Source organism: Rhinatrema bivittatum, chromosome 1 (genome assembly GCF_901001135.1).
Source record: "Rhinatrema bivittatum chromosome 1, aRhiBiv1.1, whole genome shotgun sequence".
NCBI lineage: Eukaryota > Metazoa > Chordata > Amphibia > Gymnophiona > Rhinatrematidae > Rhinatrema > Rhinatrema bivittatum.
The window spans coordinates 618,335,497-618,353,139 of record NC_042615.1 but is presented as its reverse complement, the minus strand read 5'-3'; positions in this window follow the sequence as shown (position 1 = coordinate 618,353,139).

The following is a 17,643-nucleotide window of genomic DNA, read 5'->3' as shown; positions in this document are numbered from 1 at the left end:
GGAATTTCACAATAGGGATGATGTCAGCCAAGGTGGAACTTCTGGAACTCAGCTCCTCCGTGACGTCCTTGAAGGGCTGCAGGATTTTTAACAGCTGACTCATGACTAACCAATCGTGATGCCCTAGGGGATTCTGTACACCTATGTCTATTGTACCAGAAAGTTCATGAAGGGGTGTCTGCAGCTCCAATAACCTCTCCAGCATCATAAAGGTGGAATTCCACCAGGTGGGAACGTCTTGAATGAGACGCTTCTCAGGCATATCCAAATCAGTCTGCTTTTCTCGGAGAACCTGCCCCGCCCTGACACTTCTGTGGAAGTGTGCTGCTATGTTCCTGCACTTGTGTATTAACCTACGCAGGTATTCAGTCTCCTTGTCCTTGGACTCCAAGCCCAAACCTGACTTCACTACCAGATGCAGAGTGTGTGCAAAACATCGGATGTTCTTAAACCGCCCATCGCTTATTGCCATAACCATGTTTGCACCGTTGTCTGTGACAAAAAAGCCTGCCCGCGTTTTACTGTCTCGCTGGTGTACTTTCCAGCTCGCCAGCATCTTTCTGATGCATGCTAGAATATTGGCAGCGGTATGGGAATGGTCCGTCAGGTGGGTGTTCAGTAAAGCCCACCTCCACCCTGATGCTTGTTCAGTAATAGAGCTGCTGGCTGCCCCTGCCTCTGCCATGTCCCACCAGTGTGCTGTCAGAGAGAGGTAAGAGTGTGCAGCATTCATGGCGGTCCAGATATCGCAGGTGAAATGCACTCTTCCGTCTGCCTTACCTAGCAGTGCTTGCACGCGACTGACACAGTGCTTGTACAGGCTGGGGATGACCTTTCTACTAAATGTGGTTCTGGAGGGGACTTTGTAATTTGGAAGTACGACCTTCAAGAAACGTTTGAAACCCACATTCTCCACTAACTGCAGGGGCTGGTCATCAAGGGCAATCATTTCCCCAATGCTCCTGGTTACTACTTTTGCGGCTGCCTGCCTCCTACCCCGGGATAGCGTTACCGCACTCCACCCCATTTCCTCCATGGTGCATTGTCGCTTCTGCCACATGTCAGTGGGTTTCTGGCCTGCCGCCTGACTGCTAGAAGGGTATGAGGGCGTGGGCTGACTCTGCTGCTTTCCTACCACTGCACCCTGGTTGGAAGGGGAAGGGGTCCCCTGACGGAAAATGCTACCATCCCCAGATGGCAGTAATCTTGTTGGGTGTTGCCTCTTAATATGATACTCCATGCCAAAATTTGACAGATGTCCCAGTTGCTTGCCTCTGCTAATATCCCTGGCACAGTAATTACACCGAGCATAACGCGGGTCTTCTGTCACTTTAAAATGTGCCCAGATCGCAGATTTCTTTTGTGATCCTCCTCTCTTTCCCGCCCTGGGGGTGGATGGTGGCACTGGAGTTGAGGTACTACTGGGTGTGGGTGGTGCACCCACTGCACCCGGCGAAGCAATGCCAGCGGGGGCAACAGTCACCCTCTGTCTCCCTTCTGACAGCTCTTCCTCCTCCTCGATATCAGTGGAATGTCTCCACGGCTGCAGAATTCTGGAGGTGGAGGCTAAAACAGGAGTAAGTGACAATTCTACCAAAGATTCCTCAGGTATTACATCTTCCGTTTCTGATGAGAATCCCATCCAAGAAGATTCTTCTTCTGAATCAGAAGCTAACAGTGCCAGCGCTACCTTGTCAGCGCGAATTTTTGCAGGACACTTATGTCCCCTGGCTGCTCTTGGGTGTGTAACTTTTGTCTGGCTAGACTCTGCCTCCTCTTCACTCTCCTCCAAAACTACAGGGCCAGAAACACGTGGTGGCGATTGCAAAGTTTCATGGTCTGATTTCTTTTTTTTTGCCATGGAACTGCCATCCCCTACAAAGACGTTTGATTGCGACAGTTGCCTTTTTAGCTGTACTGGTGGTGTTGCACTGGTGTCTTTTGCGGTGCCTCCGCTGCCATTCCCACAAAGTCGCTTGCATCTCTCTTTCCCTGACATTATGGATTTAATGTCAAGGAGTACTAGTGGTAACACTGCCCACTGTCCCACAATAATAATGTTCAGTCTGTTTAAAATAACAAAATGAACAGACCCACTCAAGATGAATGCTCTGTCTGTTTAAAATAACAGAATTTAACAGACCCACTCAACGACAATGCTCAGTCTGTTTAGAAATAGCAAATTTAACAGACTCGCTGAAGGGCAATGTTCACTCTGTTTACAATGCCCACTGCCTCACTGCCTGCCTGGCAATGCACGGAATGTGTCTGTCTGTGTGCACTGCAGTGCACATAGAACTAAAGTAGATATGAGGCAGGGTACTCCCAGCCCTGGAACTGCTGCCCACCCAGCACTGAACCACTCAAGGAGAATGCTTTTTAGTCTGTTTAAAAATAGCAAATTAAACAGACTCGCTGAAGGGCAATGTTCACTCTGTTTACAATGCCCACTGCCTCACTGCCTGCCTGGCAATGCACGGAATGTGTCTGTCTGTGTGTGTGCAGTGAGTGCACAGAGAACAAGCTTCCTTTTCAGTAGATATGAGGCAGAGTACTGCCAGTGCCAGCCCTGGCACTGCCCACCCAGCACAGAACCAGTCAAGGACAATGCGGTTAAGTCTGTTTAGAAATAGCAAATTTAACAGACTCGCTGAAGGGCAATGTTCACTCTGTTTACAATGCCCACTGCCTCACTGCCTGCCTGGCAATGCACGGAATGTGTCTGTCTGTGTGTGTGCAGTGAGTGCACAGAGAACAAGCTTCCTTTTCAGTAGATATGAGGCAGAGTACTGCCAGTGCCAGCCCTGGCACTGCCCACCCAGCACTGAACCAGTCAAGGACAATGCGGTTAAGTCTGTTTAGAAATAGCAAATTAAACAGACTCGCTGAAGGGCAATGTTCACTCTGTTTACAATGCCCACTGCCTCACTGCCTGCCTGGCAATGCACGGAATGTGTCTGTCTGTGTGTGTGCAGTGAGTGCACAGAGAACAAGCTTCCTTTTCAGTAGATATGAGGCAGAGTACTGCCAGTGCCAGCCCTGGCACTGCCCACCCAGCACTGAACCAGTCAAGGACAATGCGGTTAAGTCTGTTTAGAAATAGCAAATTTAACAGACTCGCTGAAGGGCAATGTTCACTCTGTTTACAATGCCCACTGCCTCACTGCCTGCCTGGCAATGCACGGAATGTGTCTGTCTGTGTGTGTGCAGTGAGTGCACAGAGAACAAGCTTCCTTTTCAGTAGATATGAGGCAGAGTACTGCCAGTGCCAGCCCTGGCACTGCCCACCCAGCACTGAACCAGTCAAGGACAATGCGGTTAAGTCTGTTTAGAAATAGCAAATTTAACAGACTCGCTGAAGGGCAATGTTCACTCTGTTTACAATGCCCACTGCCTCACTGCCTGCCTGGCAATGCATGGAATGTGTCTGTCTGTGTGTGTGCAGTGAGTGCACAGAGAACAAGCTTCCTTTTCAGTAGATATGAGGCAGAGTACTGCCAGTGCCAGCCCTGGCACTGCCCACCCAGCACTGAACCAGTCAAGGACAATGCGGTTAAGTCTGTTTAGAAATAGCAAATTTAACAGACTCGCTGAAGGGCAATGTTCACTCTGTTTACAATGCCCACTGCCTCACTGCCTGCCTGGCAATGCATGGAATGTGTCTGTCTGTGTGTGTGCAGTGAGTGCACAGAGAACAAGCTTCCTTTTCAGTAGATATGAGGCAGAGTACTGCCAGTGCCAGCCCTGGCACTGCCCACCCAGCACTGAACCAGTCAAGGACAATGCGGTTAAGTCTGTTTAGAAATAGCAAATTTAACAGACTCGCTGAAGGGCAATGTTCACTCTGTTTACAATGCCCACTGCCTCACTGCCTGCCTGGCAATGCACGGAATGTGTCTGTCTGTGTGTGTGCAGTGAGTGCACAGAGAACAAGCTTCCTTTTCAGTAGATATGAGGCAGAGTACTGCCAGTGCCAGCCCTGGCACTGCCCACCCAGCACTGAACCAGTCAAGGACAATGCGGTTAAGTCTGTTTAGAAACAGCAAATTTAACAGACTCGCTGAAGGGCAATGTTCACTCTGTTTACAATGCCCACTGCCTCACTGCCTGCCTGGCAATGCACGGAATGTGTCTGTCTATGTGTGTGTGCAGTGAGTGCACAGAGAACAAGCTTCCTTTTCAGTAGATATGAGGCAGAGTACTGCCAGTGCCAGCCCTGGCACTGCCCACCCAGCACTGAACCAGTCAAGGACAATGCGGTTAAGTCTGTTTAGAAATAGCAAATTTAACAGACTCGCTGAAGGGCAATGTTCACTCTGTTTACAATGCCCACTGCCTCACTGCCTGCCTGGCAATGCACGGAATGTGTCTGTCTGTGTGCACTGCAGTGCACATAGAACTAAAGTAGATATGAGGCAGAGTACTCCCAGCCCTGGAACTGCTGCCCAGTGCCCACCCAGCACTGAACCACTCAAGGAGAATGCTTTTAAGTCTGTTTAAAAATAGCAAATATGAGGCAGAGTACTGCCAGCCCTGCCTGGCACTGCCCAGGATAAAATGTACAGACTCACTCAATAACAATGTTCTTTTTTTTTTTTTCCCTAACAAAGAATCTGTTCTGTGTTGTCTATCAAATCTGGTTCTGTTCTGTGTTGTCTATCAAATCTGGTTCTGCTATCTTCTCTGCCTCAGCCTGCCTAAGCCCACCCTGCACGATCCCGATCCCACCTCCCCACTGAATCGCTGACAATGTCCGTCAGTCCTCGTGCTGCTGCTGCTTTTATAGTGCTGGCTCGTCAGGAAATCCTCAGAGAAGCACGGAATGACAGCGCAATTCGCTGCATTCAGTGCTTCTCTGAAAAGGTGAACGCAGATTCGCTGCGTTCCGGTATCCATGCCGACCTGTCCCACCCTTTCCTGTGAGTCACTGAGACTCACAGGACAGGGTCAGACAGGTTGGCATGGTTACCGCAGGGGCGCCGCCATTTTCAGGTAATCCGGGGCTCCGAGCTCGAGCCGCAGGTAATGGTGGCGAGAAAGCGCGCGGATGGCGATTCGCCGTATCCGACATATCTATGTTCAATATGTCGGAAATCTGCTCGTATACGCCTCATCTTTTTTTTAAGTTAAAAAAAAAATATGAGTTGCATTTTACATATGCGGTCAATCCGAATGCACATGCCTAGTAGCTACATCGTCTCCAGTATCCAACAATCAACAAACGAGAATTGAGAATTTCTTTGCCACCATAACAGGAAACCAACTGGAGGAAGCAGCCACTACAACTGCTGAGGCAGAGCGGGCAGCGGTGTTGATCGCTGATGAAATCACTCTGAGCCCTGGCGCACCAGCAACCCCGCTATCTCCTATCCCACCTGTCACTGCGTCATTAGAGGTGAGTCCCCAAAGATTTGGAATTATGACTTTACCTGTTTCGCAACTTGGATTTGAACTTCTGAGGGGTGACTCATCTAGATGCAGTGAGGAGAGGGAAATGGAAGCCATCGAGGAGATAGTGCTGGGGAGCACTTCAGGAAGGGAAGTTATGGCAAACAAAACAGTCACTGACATGCTGACTCCGATGGAGAAACCAAAGGTCATAAATATGGATATTCTCTGGTATGCAATAAAGAGCTTGGAAACAGCAATGTTAAATCTTACAAAATTAACTCTTGAGTCAAATGTGATATTTTTGAATATTGAAAAAGAAATGAATTTTCAAGTGAATAAGATCCAGCAATTAGACATGAGAGTTGAAAAAATACGACTGAGATATTAAGAGTTGGTGTTGTGAATTTAAAGAGGCTAGAGAACTTGGAAAACCAGACAAAACTCCTGAATTGAAGAGTTCTCAATTTTCCATTTGTGAGAGAAATTTCTGCTTATGAAATGTTCAAGGCTTACTTGATTAAAATATTAAAAGTTCCCAGAAGAAGGATTACCTGTTGTTTTAAGAATCTACTATTTACCATCAAAAGAAAGGAAAAAGGAAGAAGATCAAGAACTGAATATTGATTTAAATTTAACTCAAATATTAGAAATGTCTGTAGGTACTGAAATTACAAATAGAACAACTTTGTTTCATGCACGTTTATTGCAGACAGAGAGCTGATAATGAAAAGATTCTTGCGCAATCGCACAGAACTTTTTCATGGCAGGAAAATCTGGATTTTCCTGGATATATCTAGACCTACACAAGAAAGGCAGAAAAAATGTCTATCTATGCAACCAGAAATGATGGCCAGAGGAGCAAGTTTTAATCTTAGATATCCCAGCAGGTATATCATAAGATATCAAAATTCCAAATATATATTTTTGGAACCCATACAATTGCAAAACTTTTGGAACCATTAACCCCTAATAGTCCAGTTGTGTGACCAGTACAAGTTAAGTTTGTCACCTGTTGATTCATTTGGCGTGTTGGTTATAAATGTTGGAAATTATTTGTAATTTAATAACCACTCAATTATTTTCCCCATGGATTACTTAGAAATTACAGATATGAAGAGAAATTTATATGGTTTGATTTATGACATATCTGTTATTGGCAAAATATCTGTAAGATATAATGTTGAAAATGATAAATAAAAAAAAAGAACACTTTCCACTATTTTTCTTGGCCACTGAAGTCAGGCTAACTGGTCTGTAGTTTCCTGGATTGCCCCTGGAGCGCTTTTTAAATATTTGAGTTACATTAGCCACCCTCCAGTCTTCAGGTTCAATGAATGATTTTAATGATAGATTACAAATTTTTACTAATAGATCTGAAATTTCTTTTTTGAGATCTTTCAGAACCCTGGGGTGTGTACCATCTGGTCCAGGTGATTTACTACTCTTCAGTTTGTCAATCAGGCCTACCATATCTTCTAGGTTTACCGTGATTTGGTTCAGGCCTTCTGAATCATTACCCATGAAAACCTTCTCCAGAACAGGTATCTGCCCAACATCCTCTTCAGTAAACACTGAAGCAAAGAAATTGTTTAATCTTTCCATGATGGCCTTATCTTCTCTAAGTGCCCCTTTAACCCCTCGATCATCTAACAGTCCAACTGACTCCCTCGCAGGCTTTCTGCTTCAGATATAAAATGTTTTTACTGTGAGTTTTTGCCTATGGCCAAATTCTTTTCAAATTCTCTCTTAGCCTATCTTATCAATGTCTTACATTTAACTTGCTAATGCTTATGCTTTATCCTATTTTCTTCTGTTGGATCCTTCTTCCAATTTTTGAATGAAGAACTTTTAGCTAAAATAACCTCTTTCACCTCACCTTTTAACCATGCCGGTAATTGTTTTGCCTTCCTTCCACCTTTCTTAATGTGTGGAATACATCTGGACTATATTATACACCCTGCCTGCAGGCTTCCCGCCCGCAGGAGTGCTCACCTTCAGGGTCATCCAGCTGGTCCCGGTCCTGTCTCCCTCGCAGCCCTCGCAAGCCCAGCTAGGCCCCGGCGTCCTGCGGCGGCAGTCACCAGGCCTTCGCTCGCATGCCAGACCCCACTTCGGGCCTCGGCATCTCAACAGCTAGCCACGCCCCTAGGTGCGCGCGGACCAGCCACCCTGATATGGGTTCGAGGGCGGGTCCTAGTTCCCCGGCGCACCCTGATTGAAGGGATGTTTAAAGGAAGTTCCTGGCCTTACTTCCTTGCCTTGACAATCGGGTCGCTTTGTTTCTGAGATTGCCCTTGCTCATGTCTCTGCTTGCCTGTTCCTAGTTTCGTTCCAGGATCCTTCTGTTCCAGTTCCATTCCAGCTTGTACCTGCTTCCTTGCCCTGCTTGTTCCTGTTTTCGTTGTTCATCTTCCCGATCTTACCTCGGACTGCCTTTCTGGTAAAGACCACAGCTTTTTCCTGACCTATCTGCCTGCCTGCTGCCTGCCAAAGACCACAAGTTGTTCCTGACTCATCTGCCTGCCTGCCGCCTGCCAAAGACCACAGCTTGTTCCTGACTTGTCTGCCTGCCTGCCACCTGCCAAAGATCTAGGCTTGTTCCTGACCTGCCTACGACCTTAGCCTGTTCTTGACCTTGCCTGACCTCTGGATCTTGACCCTTGCTTCGTTGACCACTCCTCAGACTGGTTCCTGGACTTGACCTTGCCCGTCTGACCTTGCTTCATTCTGGCTCTGTCCCTAGCCTTGTCATCAACACTCTTCTGGTTCGCCTATCTCCAACCTGTTTCTAGCCTCGAACTCGATAGCACTCTTCCTGCTTCTATGGGCACGCCAGACTCTGACACTCCCAGGAGACCCTGTGAGGCCATCCTAAGTCCCAGTGGCCCGGGTCCCTACAGGCTCCTCCCGGGGGGACTGCGGGCTTCCAGTGGTGAAGATCAACACTGCCTCTGTCTCCTCTCATGCTCCACCCCCTGTGGTCGGTTCCTGCACTGCCACAGGTCAGGGGTCCACCCCCAAGCGCAATAGACTGTTCTTCTAGGATGGTATTTTTTAACAATGTCCACGCCTCTTGCACACTTTTTACCTTTTTTCCTGCTCCCTTCAGTTTTTTTCCTAACTATTTTTCTCATTTTATCAAAGTTTCCCTTTTGAAAGTTTAGCACTAGAGCTGTGGATTTGCTTACTGTTCCCCTTCCAGTCATTAATTCAAATGTAATCATATTATGACCACTATTGCAAGCGACCCCATCACTGTTACCTCTCTCACCAAATCCTGTGCTTCTCTGAGAATTAGATCTAAAATTGCTCCCTCTCTCATCGGTTCCTGAACTAATTGTTCCATAAAACTGTCATTTATTCCATCCAGGAACTTTATCTCTCTAGCATGTCCCGATGTTACATTTACCCAGTCAATATTGGGGTAATTGAAATCTCCCATTATTATTGCACTACCAATTTGGTTAGCTTCCCTAATTTCTCTTCTAATATTCTACCTTCAGGAATGATTCTCCAAGTCTTCTATCTTTACAGACAGCTCCATATTAAAAGCTTCCAGTAAGCAGTCAGCTTTCTCGTTTGCTCCATCTACTCACCATAGTCCTCCATTTTTTTCTCCATCTCCTCAATATGGTGCCTGATTTCATAAGAAAATAGGATTTGCCATACTGAGTCAAACCAAATGTTCATCAAGCCCAATAACCTGTTTCAAACATGGCCAATCCAGGTCACAATTATCTGGCTAGATCCCAAAAGGTTGATAGATTCCACGCTGCTTATCCCAGGAATAAGCAGTGGATTTCCCCAAGTCCACCTTAATGTTTATATATGGACTTTTCTTCCAAGAACATGTCTAAACCTTTTTTAAACCCAGCTACACTAACAATTTTCACCACATTCTCCAGCAACAAATTCCAGAATTTTATTATGCATTGAGTAAAAAAATGTTTTCTCCTATTTGTCTTAAATGTGTCACCTATTAACTTCATTGAATATCTCTTAGTCTTTATGCTTTTGAAGGCCTCCCTCTCACATGTTTCCAAAAAATCACTGCTAGTCCATTTGGGCCATCCCACCTTCAATTCCGATCTTGGACTCATTCGGAAGCCGTAAAAGTAACAAAAAAAAAAAGTATGCTATCTTAATCCCCACTCCCTTTAAGCTCTGCCACATCCTAAAAAATAATTGCTAGCTCCAATTTGGGAACCCCTTCACCCCTCTGTCCCTCCACCAAAGCCTACCCCATAGATGGTATGGTCTTCTGGAAGAAGGAGCAATCTCCTCCCAATCCTGACCCATTGATGCTACCTTGGAAAATGGTGCCATTTGAGTCCATGAACTCCTTTGTACCTGAGGGGGCAAATAAATGCATAAACCATCCAGTGCCATCTTCCAAGATTTATCCTCTTTTACAACAGTTGCTATTCTGGAAAATCCCCCAGCAACATATCCACGTCAAAGTTCTGGTTTTAGTCTTCAAAATGGTTAAGGTCCTTGTTATTTGGGAAAGTTATTGACACCTTATGCCCCTACCAGAACCTTATATTCTCATTTAGAAGTTTCCTCTGTTAAATCAGTTCATCTATAAGAATCCAGAAAGCTGGGCTTTTTCTGTAATAGACCCAGTGATGTGGAATGCTTTACCCTCATCACTACATGCTATTAAGCTGCTTTTCTGAAGAGGCCCACCTCTTCAGAAAAGCTTTTAAAGAAGCCTTTGGTGAGTCAGACTTTGGTGAGTCAAAATGTTTTACTGTTAGATCTAATATTGTTTTATATTTGAATGTTAATTTTGATTTAAGGAATGATTTTCAGTGTAATTTATTTTATCTTATTTATTTATTTGGTTTTTACATTTATATTCCACCAATCCAGAAATCTTGGTGGAGTACAATATATACACACATTAATCAATAAACACTTTTAGATTTAATCACAATGGCTACCAGTTCTGAATATTGGCTAGTTGACTAGAGTTGGACATTACAAGGAGACTCACACCCCTTTTACAAATGGTATGACTACAGAAAGAGTAACCAGTGATTCACAGTATGAACCTCTGTAGCTGGTAGCTGGATGCCCAGAGCCATGTAAATGCAATTTGCCATTATCCCAGTCTATAGATAGCAGATATCTGAGGCCCTGCAGCAGCCATCTAACTCCATCCTGGGCCCTTCTTCTCTTCATTTATTTTAATTGTTTATTATGTTGTAACATGCTTAGCTCGACTGGTTTGTTATAAGCGGGCTATAAATGTTTTTAAACAAATACATAAATATTGCCATATCCTCTTGCCCTCCGGAGTCCAGAAAACAAGGTAGTTAATCAAGCTCAGGAGGCACAGGGCAGAGCTTTCATGATGAAAAATAAATAATTTCATATACATGGATAATGAATGATTGTCCAAGAATAAAACAATAGCCTCTCTAAATCTGAGGTATGATGAACATGTCAGATTAAATTATATTATGCTGTTGTACAATCTAAATCCTATAAACTACAGCTCAGAAGTGAAAAATAAAAGTTTTGTTGATTAAATATAGCCAGCAGAACTGGCCTTAATATTAGAATGCATGGCCATTTACACCAAGTTTCATCAGCCCAAATGTACCATGAAATGATGTGAGATTTTTGATACATAGTATGTCATTATGCATTGTAATATAGGTGTCAAATGCTGAAGAGCTGTCATTCAAGGTTATCCCCCTGCTTCTCCCCATTGTACAGCCCAGAATTTTGACCTTGCAATATACAATATAAGGCAGATTTTTAACAGGGTAATCGCATCTCTATTTTTGCAACTAGAAATGCACCAAGGACCTACAAGAACCATTTAGTTTCCTTTCTGGTTTTGAAACTTGAACTTTACCCGGTTGCCTTAGCAAGAGTTAAAAGTGCATTGATGAATTCTGGGAATGGAGAAATTTTATTGCAATGTATTGTAGGTGGGCCTGACAAACTGTTTTCCCAATCATACGGTGGCAAAACAATAAAGTCTCATAGCAGAAAAATCTGCCTCAATCGAATTGGTAAATGTTAGGCTTTGCCGCTGCATAAGAGCTATTTAGTTAATATGCAGCTATATGCACTGTTTGAATTGGTGATTATTCATTACTTGATTTTAGAACATATTGTAGAGAGCCTCAAAGATGGCTACTAAGAAGAACGGGGGGGGGGGGGGGGGACAAGAGTAGTGATATTTTAACTCCCTGTCACCATCTTAGGGGGCTGGACTTTTTGTCTGTCTCTTGTATGGGCTTGCTGTCTCCTGTTTTGTTTTTTGCTTTTTTTTTTTTAGGAAGGGAATCTTGGATCTCAGGGATGAGACCTGGGTAAAGTAGTTTCAGTTTCCCTTTTAATTTAGATTGTTATTTCTCCAACATGTCTAAGTATCCCGGGGCCCAGGGGCTCAGCATTACGCCATCTAAGAGACGCGGTGTCTCTCAGCCACTATGGATGGACTATGGGAGGTCCTGCTGGAGGGATGAATCTGACTTCATTCCTGGGGGGAAGGGGCATCAAAGAAGATCTATGGCATCCATCTGGTGAAAACCACATCTATATCTTCAAGAAGTTGAAGAAAGAAGTATGGCAGTACCCTTCTGTTACCAACAAGGGATAAGGAGAGTAACCGAGCAAATGGACTAAGGCATAAAAAAATAGGACTTTAATTAAGTACACTTAAATTGGGAAAAGATAATCCTATCCATCAAAGAAGGGTTAGGTCGGCCATCATAGCTGGTGATCTGTTTATTAAAAATGTAGAAAGCTGGGTAGACATGAGGACCGCCTGGTAACTTCCCTGCCTGGTGCGAAGGTAGCAGATCTCGCACATCACCTAGATAGGATTTTAAACAGTGCTGGAAGGAGCTGCCTGTCGTGGTACATATGGGCACCAAGGGCATAAGAAAATGTGAGAGGGAGGTTCTGGAAGCCAAATTTAGGATTTTAGATAGAAAGCCGAAATTCAGAACCTCCAGAGTTGCATTCTCTGAAATGCTTCCTGTTCCCCGTGCAGGTCCCCAGAGGCAGACAGAGCTCCGGAGTGTCAATATGTGGATGAGACAAACATTCAGGGAAGAAGGATTCAGTTTTGTAAGGAACTGGACAACCTTTTGGGGAAGAAGGAGACTTTTCCAAAAGGACGGGCTCCACCTTAACCAGAGTAGAATCAGGATGCTGACGCCAACTTTTAAAAAGGAGATAGAGCAGCTTTTAAATGAGAACAAGGGAGAAAGCCGACAGTCACTCAGCAGTGTATGGTTCAGAGGAATGTATCCTTGAAGGATATTAATGAAACAGGAGAGTTATGGCATCCCAACAGAGAGATTCCAATGAAAGAAAAAGTTGTCCATGTGTCTATAAATAAAGAATCACCTGAGCTAAAGGATTCCAAATTATCCCTATCAACTGAAAAGCAGGTTGTTAATACAAACAAAAAACACACTTTGAAATGTCTGTATGCCAATACCAGAGCTCTAAGAAGTAAGATGGGAGAGTTAGAGTGTATAGCAGTGAATGATGAGATAGACATAACTGACATCTCAGAGACCTGGTGGAAGGAGGATAGCCAATGGGACAGTGCTATATCAGGGTACAAATTATATCATATTCGGGCCGATACAGTAAACTTCGCAGGAGAGCCGGCGCTCCGAGGCGAGCGCCCTCTCTCCCAACGCGCGCCCAGGCCACTCTCCTGGGCGCACGATCGAGTATGCAAATGAGGGCCTGCAGTAAAAGGAGGTGCTAGGGACACTAGCGCGTCCCTAGCGCCTCCTTTTTGACAGGAGCAGCGGCTGGCAGCGGATTTGACAGCCGACGCTCAATTTTACCGGCATCGATTCTCAAACTCGCTGACAGCCACGGGTTTGGAAAACGGACGCTGGCATAATTGAGCATCTGTCTTCTGTCCCTTAGGCCGCCGGCCGATTTAACTTTTTTTTTTTTAATTTTGATTTTTTTTTAAATTTGGGGCCTCCAACTTAATATCACTATAATATTAAGTCAGAGGGTGTACAGAAAAGCAGTTTTTTCTGCTTTTCTGTACACTTTCCTGGTGCCGGCAGAAATTAAAGCCTGCCCAAATCTGAAAGTAAAATGTGTGGCTTGGCTGCACATTTTACTTTCTGTATCGCGCGGGAATAACTAATTGGGCCATCAACATGCATTTGCATGTTGCGGGCGCTATTAGTTTCGGGGGGGTTGGCCGTGCATTTTAGACGTGCTATTACCCCTTACTGTATAAGGGGTAAAAATAGTGTGTCGAAAATGCGGCCAATCGCGGGCTAACAGTGCGCTCCATTGTATCGGCCTGAATGATAGGGAGGATAATCTTGGTGGGGGTGTAGCACTTTATGTCCAGGAGGGCATAGAGTCCAACAGGATAAAGATCATACAAGAGACTAAATGCTCAGTAGAATCTATATGGGTAGGAATCACATGTGTATTGGGTAAGAGTATAGGGATAGGAGTTTACTACTGTCCACCTGGCCAAAATGATCAGATGGATGACGAAAGGCTAAGAGAAATCATGGAAGCTAACCAATTTGGCAGTGCAGTAATAATAGGAGATTTCAATTACCCCAATATTGACTGGGTAAATATAACATCAGGATATGCTTTACCCTCTGTTGCCTCAGGTACAAAATTAGATTGTAAGCCCTGTGGCGATAGGGAGATACCTATAGTACCTCAATGTAATCTACTTTGATGTACACTTTGAAGTGCCAAAAAGCAGAATATTAAAAAAAATGTAAAGTTCTGGATGGAATAAAAGACTGCTTCATGGAGCATGGAGCATGGAGCATAGAGCATGGTTCAGGAACCAAAGAGAGATGGAGTTATTTTAGATCTAATGCATTGTGGAATGCTGCATTTCATGAGAGAGGTAATGATGGTGGGGCCACTTGACAACAGTGATCATAACATGATCACATTTGAACTAATGACTGGAAGAGGGACAATATGTAAATCTACAGCTCTAACAATAGATTTTTAACAGGGAAACTTTGATAAAATGAGGAAAATATTTAGAAAAAAACTTAAAGGTGCAGCTGCAAAGGTTAAAAGTGTACAACAGGCATGGACATTGTTTAAAAATACAGTCTTAGAAGTATAGTCCAGATATATTCCACATTAAGAAAGGTGGAAATAATGCAAAATGATTACCGACATGGTTTAAAGGTAAGGTGAAAGAGGCTATTTTTACAAAAAAAAACCCCCATCTTTTCAAAAATGGAAGGATCCATCCGAAGAAAATAGTAAAAAGCATAGGGATGTGAATCGTTTTTTGACGATCTAAAATATCGTCCGATATTTTTTAAATCATCATTAATCGTTAAAGAGTGTGATACAATATAAATTCCGCCGATTTATCGTGAAAAAATCGTTAATCGGGTTAGTGCACACTAACAGGACACAACCTAAAAACCCACCCTACCCTTTAAAACTGCTCCCTTAGCCTCCACCACCCTCCCGACCCCCCCCAAAAAAATGTTTTAAAATTACCTGGTGGTCCAGTGGGCCCCGGGAGTGATCTCCCGCTCTCGGGCTGTCGGCTGCCACTAACAAAAATGGTGCCGATGGCCCTTTGCCCTTACCATGTGACAGGGTAACCGTGCCATTGGCCTGCCCCTATCACATGGTAGGAGCACTGGACGGCTCGCACCATCTTTAAAAATGGTGTGGGTCATCCAGTGGATGGCCGGCGCCATCTTTAAAAATGGTGCGGGCCGTCCACTGCCTTCAGAAGCCTGCAAACTTGGAACAAACGACGCAGTAATCTCCGATGCATTAGCACACATGTACATGCGTATGCTGGCTTATGCCAAAGGATGCAGCCATTTTATAACATATGCAGATATATGCACACATGATTTTATATGCGCACTGACACCATTACTAGTTTTCCCAGTTCATTCTCAGTTCACCCAGTAAGGGATATGACTTCCAAGCCCTCCTAGGTTACTTTCCTCCCTTTCCCCCTGTTAGCCCCAACACTTAAAACTCCACTGACTAGCTTAGTTTTTGTTTTGTTTTATTACTTATACCCCATCTGTTGCGCTTCCCAGCCGCGTGCGCTCCACGGCTGGTCCTGCTCACCTCTCCCGTCCATCTACCAGCTCCAGGCTCACTCCCTCTGCTGCTGCAGCAAGTTCACGGTGACCCGGTTCCCCCACTCACCCTCCGATGCCGACTACTCCTTGATTGCTGCCTGAACGGATCTTTGCCTGTTCTCCGACTACTCTTTGATTGCTGCCTGCCCTGACCTCTGCCTGAACTCTGACTACTCTTGATCGTTTCCTGGAACTTGACCTTTGCCTGACCTGACCATGCCCAGATTGACCTTTGTTACTGACCCTGCTTTGGCTGACAACTCGGGACTGATACTCTGTCCTTGATCCTCGCTATCCATTCAGACACTCTCTTCTGGCTTCCTGCGACCTCTGGGCTTCCCTGTTTGGACACCGACCACTCACCCTTGTTTGTGGTGGGCACTCCCTTGAACTTTCTCTCAAGGAGACCCTGGGAGGCCCACCTAAGACCAGGTGGCCCGGGTAACCAAGGGCTCAACCTGAGGGAACTCCGGGTTGCTATTGGCGAAGCTCCAGCTAGCCTCTGTCTCTTCCTGTGCTGTGCCTCCTGGTAGCAGGCGCTCTCCGAGTCTCACCGGCCGTACCAATCCTGCACCAGGCCAAGGGCCCACCTCCAGCGCAACAGGTTGCCAAGGCCATGGACTCGGCGGAGTCTCCCGCCTTGCAGGCCATTCCTGGCCTAGCCGCTCATGTCCGAAAACAACAGCGAACCTTAGAAGATTTGACTTCGTCTGTGGAAAGACTACGGTCTCATCTTGAGGATTATGTTAAGGCCAACTCGAGGGGCTGGGTTCAACCCGCGCCTTCAAGGGCATCTCTGGCCCTTCCTGCTCCACCCGTTTCAATGGGGATTCGCACCTCTGTCGAGGTTTCCTCAACCAATACTTTATGCAATTTGCTCTACTGCCTGAGTTGTTTCCAAGTGAAAATACCAAGATCACCTTCATCCTCTCACGCCTTGAAGGAAAGGCCCTGGCATGGACTTCCCCACTTTGGGAATGTTTGGATGACATCCTCCTTCATCTCTCTCACTTCATCTCCGGGTTCAAGCAGACCTTCCAGGACCCCGGCCGACAGGCATTGCGGATCACCAGCTTCTTCATCTCCATCAAGGCTCCCATTCACTTACTGAATTCACGGTAGAATTCAGGACACTAGCCACAAAACTGGGATGGCAAGAGGACTGCCTATGGGCAATCTATCTGGATGGCTTATCTCCTGCCCTCAAGGATGAGCTGGCTGCTTGCGAGATTCCTACATCTCTAGATGATATCATCTCTTTGGTTGGCAAGATCGATCACCGACTATGTCAGCGACATCAGGAGGTAAATATCTCTCGGCCGCCTGCCATACACCCAGTTCATGTCACCAGTCCTCAGTTAAAGGCCCTACTGGTGCCTCCTCCATCACCAGAGGAGCTGATGCAGATCAACCGCGGACGCTTGTCTCCTGAAGAGACAAGCGTAAAAAGGAAGGCCTTTGTCTGTACTGTGGCGGTTCCGGACATCTCCTGCAAGCCTGTCCACTTCATCTGGGAAACTGCAGAGCCTGAGCCCAGCTTGGGCGCTACTGTTACTGGCCCCCAATTACTACTTCCTGTGTCTATCTACAGAGAGTCATGGTCCTTTGTCACAACAGCCCTCGTGGACATCGGGGCGGGTGACAACTTCATTCTGAATGATATTGTCACTCTCCTCCAGATCCCGCTCCAGCCTCTGGACATACCTTTATGCATAGTGTCCATCCAGGGAGAGCATCTTCCTGGACGTATCACGCATCGCACTGTAGACTTCCATCTCTCCATGGGAACCCTCCATGAAGAAGAGATCTCCCTATATGCTCTGAAGCATTCTATACACCCTGTAATCCTCGGACTTCCATGGCTCCAGGTGCATGGACCTCACTTCGACTGGCAATCCCTACAGTTAATTCAGTGGGGATCCCAGTGCCAAAACCACTGCCTTTGTCAAGTCTCTTCAGCAGTCACCGCTTTGAACTCTACAACCCTGACTGGGTTACCTGCTCCATATGCAGACTTCCAATATGTATTCTCTAAACAGAATGCTGACATCCTACCTCCACTTCGGGAGTTTAATTGTCCCATTGAGCTCCTACCTAGTACCACGTTTCCCAAAGGAAGGACCTACCCTCTCTCACT